Genomic DNA, 5,032 nt, shown 5'->3' with positions numbered 1-5,032 from the left:
GCAGATTTTCAGCAGCCTTCTGTTGGTCTGGTTTACTTCTTGTTATGTGTTTAGTCGGTCCTGAAGAAGAAGGACCGACAACATCTTCATCTCTTCTTCTCTTTTCTTCTATCATGGCTTCTTGATTTCATCTAATCGGGCAAAAGCTGAAAATGAGTCCATAGCTCGGACCATCCAGTTCTCCCTCGAATACATTGATTGGCAGTGGTTAAATCATCCTTAGTTGCCTTGCCTTGCTCCATGCGTTCCAAGGCATGCGTCCACACTTTAGATTTTGCATTAGTTTTACATGTTTTAACAATTTCATTAGTTGGCTCAATTTGCAACCCATAAGTTGCAGCATCAACAACTGCATAGGCCGTTCTTGTTGCCAAATCCTCCAATCTTTTCTTCATGCCACAGTTGCTGAAGTTTGGCTCAAGAGGAAGCCCGGTTTCGGTTGCATGAATTTTACCATCCTTCCAAAAGACTAATTTTTGTGCCTCAGGTTCACGGAATGCACTGCACTCCCTATTGTCATGCTGAAGGCTATCACACCAAATGCAGCGTCTTTTGAAGCCTTCTTGTGCAGGCCTTTGGGCAGTTGACCGACCCCTTTCTTCTACTTTTACATCAAGCCTTTCTACTTTAGAATTAATTTCTGTTAAATTAAGATGGAGATCCCGCATGCTTTTAATTAGCTCGTCCATGACATCCTTCTTTGGAGAAGGGACAGCAAAATTTCTTGATTGCTTGGCCATAGAGACAAGAGGTCGAGAAACTGGAACAAGCTCCTTCATAGATTCAGTTGTTGCAGGGGTTGATCACCATCTTAGGCGCAATCGGTCTCTTCGAGCAATCATATTAAATGCTTCAGTGACATCACTCCAAGCAGTCTTCAATCCCGACTCAGAGTCAGGGTCTTCAAGTCGGTAAGTCAATTTCTCCTGAAAGAAATTTGCTTTCAAATTTTCGATGAAGGGCAGTAGCGATTAGACTCTTATTGGGCCTTTCAACCCATTCGGTGAAGACTTTCTTCGTCATAAGGCCAGAATCTTCAAGGAAAGATTCTTCTCGAAGAGCCTTCTTGAACATAGTCCATCCAACATCTTTTTGGAAAAGACTATGAATTCGGTCCTAGAGACCATGCACAGCCAGGCGGGCAAAGTAACGGTTCCAGGCATGTTGATGAACTCCAAAGAAGACCATCTTATCAGTATAGAGGCGGATAAAAGAGGACACATTTTGCCCATTAAACTGCTTGAGCTCATGCCCAACTGCTTCTAAGGCCTTAATGGTGGCAGCATCAATCCGCTCTTCTTCTTGTCTCCGTTGTTGTTGCAATTGCAACTGCTGCTGAAATTGCAGCTGTTGTTGTTGGCTCTCTTGCATTAGACGAACCAACTGTTGCAAAGCATCTCCTCCCAAACTTGATGATTCTCCCATTGGACTTATTCTTTCGCAGCGGACCTTCACGTCGGGTTCACCACTGTCGTCGCGTTAAGGGTTGAAGGTCTACCACCGGGGCTTTTAGTGCAGAAGAAGAGTTTAGGATTCAAGATTCGGGAAGGGAAAATAGATTGGGGTTTGATAAGATTCGGGATTTAGAAATGATTTAGGTACGGAAGAAGAGTTCAAGCCTTTTCACTATGTACTTAGCATACATGAACAGATGAAATAAGTCTATCTTGATTACATCAAATGCCTCTGGATACATACATCATATCATAAAGGATATTTTCAGATTCTCAATTCATTTATGAATGTCAAATGCAAGTTCTAATGACATTTATTTCAAGTACATAGATGAATTTCAACCCTTTGGATCAAGTATATTGTTGATAAATTCAAACGCATCTAAGATTCGGGCCAAAGATACATGAAATGAATTGAAAAAGTATAATTTTAGCTTCAGCCCTATTTTAAAATAGAAAATTCCAGCCCATAATCAAGTTCAAAATGAGTGCACAAATCCAAGAAGAAGCACTTCTGATCATTCATGAACAATGTCCTGAAGAAAAGAGGTCATTTCCTTCCATTACAACCATAAAAATCCCAATTTTGCTCATAAAAATGGACCATAATAGTCGGCTGCCCTGTTTATGACTAGTTATTTCAGCCCATAATAGCCCATATGTCTTCAATATCCTTACCCTTTACTTGCCCCAAAGTCACTCAAGTACTTGGGTACAAGTCGGGCTTCATTGGACCAAGAAAATGGTAGACAAAATGAGAGAAGTCGTGCATAAGAGCAGGTTGAATCCTCTTCTCTCAGATTTTCCTCTTTTATAGATTGTTTCAGCATGCATTTTCATCAGACCAAAGAGGCAGAGAAGTGGAGCTCTCACCATGTTTACATATTCAGTAGTTGGGTCTGTTGATCTTCAGTTTGCATGCTCCATTTCATGCACCATAGCTCTAGTTCTCTCCAGTTTGCCTCAGACAGTGTAGCCCACATTTTGCGCCGAAAAACGCGGGTTGCTCCCTACTCAGTCCCTAGTCACTTTTTGACCTACCCAAGTCACTTGCTGGTCACTTAAGTCTGGTACTCCAGGTCCCATGTGGACCTAGTGGACTTTTGGCAACTTTTGGCATCTTTCTTGGGTTCTGACCATATTTTTGTACCTGAATTAATGTGATTTATCCTGCAGACTGTCAATTACTTCCAGATGACCAAGTTGTAGGTTCCCATAGACTTATTTTTTATAAGTATACATGCTATAACTGTAAATTATATGCTAAATACAAAAGAACTTGTGTAACTAAGGTGGTTATTGGATAACAATGTCTGAATTTTGTATGCAATTTTCTTATTTAACTTCCAGTGAAGCTCTTCTATGTTCATAAGAATCCCATGATCTATATTATGAACAGTAAACTCTTTGACAGTGCTCTATAGCTCAATAGATTCCATTTTTCAAGCGCTTTCCGATGATAGGTCACATCATATGGTTTTGAGAAACTTATGGGCATGTTATCGGAGTGCAAACTTTTTAGTATTCAAAAAATGGGAATTGGGAGATTCCCAAACTCATTAATATTGTGTTTAATCCAAAAATTATTGCAGAATCTAGAATCACGATCAGAAATAATGAATTTTGGTAAACCATGATTAGTGAAAACAGTTTTCAAAAACAATTGAGCAGCTTGAGATGCAGTTAAGGTTTTCTTGCATGGAATAAAATATGCTTGTTTGCTAAATCTGTCTACAACAATCCAAATCATATCATGATTAGCTTTAGTGTTAGGTAGACCAGTGATAAAATCCATTGAAATCTGTTCCCATGGTCGTGATGGAATGGATAATGGCATTAGTAAACCATATTGTTTACCATGGTGTCTTTTAACTCATTGACAAATTAAGCATTCAAATACAAAGTTAGATACATCAGTGTCCATATGTGGCCAATAAAAATCTTCAATCAATGTATGCAAAGTAGATATAATTCCTCTATGACCTTGATATGGGGGACAATGAATTTCATGCAAAACAAATGATCGAAATGGAACAATCACACATAATCTTTTTTCATAAAACATAAATCCATTAGTGTAAGACAATGAATCAATAGGAATCCAATTATTTGCAACTAGTTTATTCCAATCATCTTGAAAAGTAGAATCGTGATGATAAGTATCTTTCATAGGAATAAGGGAATCAAATGATATCACAGAAATATTTTGAATTGTCAGTCTTCTACTCAAAGCATCAGCAACAACATTCTCTTTTCCAGGTTGATATTGTATAAGGGGATGAAAACTTTGAATAAAAGCGGCCCATTTAATGTGTTAGTCAGATATTTGTGGTTGACTAAGGAGATGTCTAATGCTTTGTTGGTCAGTTTTGATCATGAATTCAGATCCCATTAAATAATGTTTCCATTGACATAAGGCTTGTACTACGGCTAATAATTCCTTGTCATAGGTAGAATATTTAAGTTCAGATGGTTTGAGTTTGCAGCTAGAGTAGGCTATGGGATGAGAATCTTGCATAAGGACTGCTCCTATTCCGGATCCACTTGCGTTAGTAACTACTAAGAAGAATGGTCTATTGAAGTTAGGTAATTGTAATACAGGAGCATGAGTTAAAGCATGTTTCAGCAAATCAAAGGATTTTTGTTGGTTGTCAGACCAATTATACACAATACCCTTCTTTAAGAGTTTTGTCAAAGGTAATGCAAGTAATGAGAAATTCCTTACAAATTTTCTATAAAAACTAGCAAGACCAAGAAAAGAATATAATTCATGCACATTTTTGGGTATCGGCCAATTTAAAATTGCTTCTATTTTTTTAGGGTCGACTTTAATACCTTCTGATGAAATAATATGTCCTAGATATTCAATTTTTGTTTGGAAGAATTCACTCTTTTCGGGGTTAGCATATAATTGATTGTCTTTTAATAACTTAAAAACTAAAAACAAATGTTTATAATGCTCATTCTCATTTTTACTGAAAACTAATATGTCATCAAAGAAAACAATGACACAATGCTAATGTTTCAGAAATATGCGATTCATCATACGACTGAATGTGGCTGGTGCATTAGTTAAACCAAAAGGCATAACCAAAAATTCATAGTGTCCAAATTGTGTTCTAAATGCAGTTTTGAATATATCAGATTTGTCCAATCTTACTCGATGATATCTAGATTTAAGATCTATCTTACTGAATATGACAGATCCTTGTAGTTTATCCATAATATCATCTACCCTAGGAATCGGATATCTATTCTTAATAGTAATTTTATTTATGGCACGATAATCAATGCACATGCGATAGGTATTATTTTTCTTTTTCACTAATAAGATAGGTGCACCAAATGGAGAACTACTAGGTCTAATTAATCCTCTGTTAAGCAATTCTTCTATTTGGTTTTCAATTTCTTTCTGTTCAATTTGATTTTGTCTATATGGTGCTTTACATGGTTCTATCTTATGATCTTCAGGACGTGAAGGTGGTAATCCAGGTGGTAGATCAGTAGAAAAATAATCTTGGAATTGGGCAAGAAATTGTGCATGCCTAGGATGCATCTATTTTTCTTTAGCTCAAAAT

This window comes from Lygodium microphyllum, chromosome 2, assembly GCF_053477565.2.
Source record: "Lygodium microphyllum isolate KBCC chromosome 2, Lygodium_microphyllum_v1.1.10, whole genome shotgun sequence".
Classification (NCBI taxonomy): Eukaryota; Viridiplantae; Streptophyta; class Polypodiopsida; order Schizaeales; family Lygodiaceae; genus Lygodium; species Lygodium microphyllum.
The sequence above is the reverse complement of the archived record's forward strand: the minus strand, read 5'-3'. Positions refer to the sequence as shown.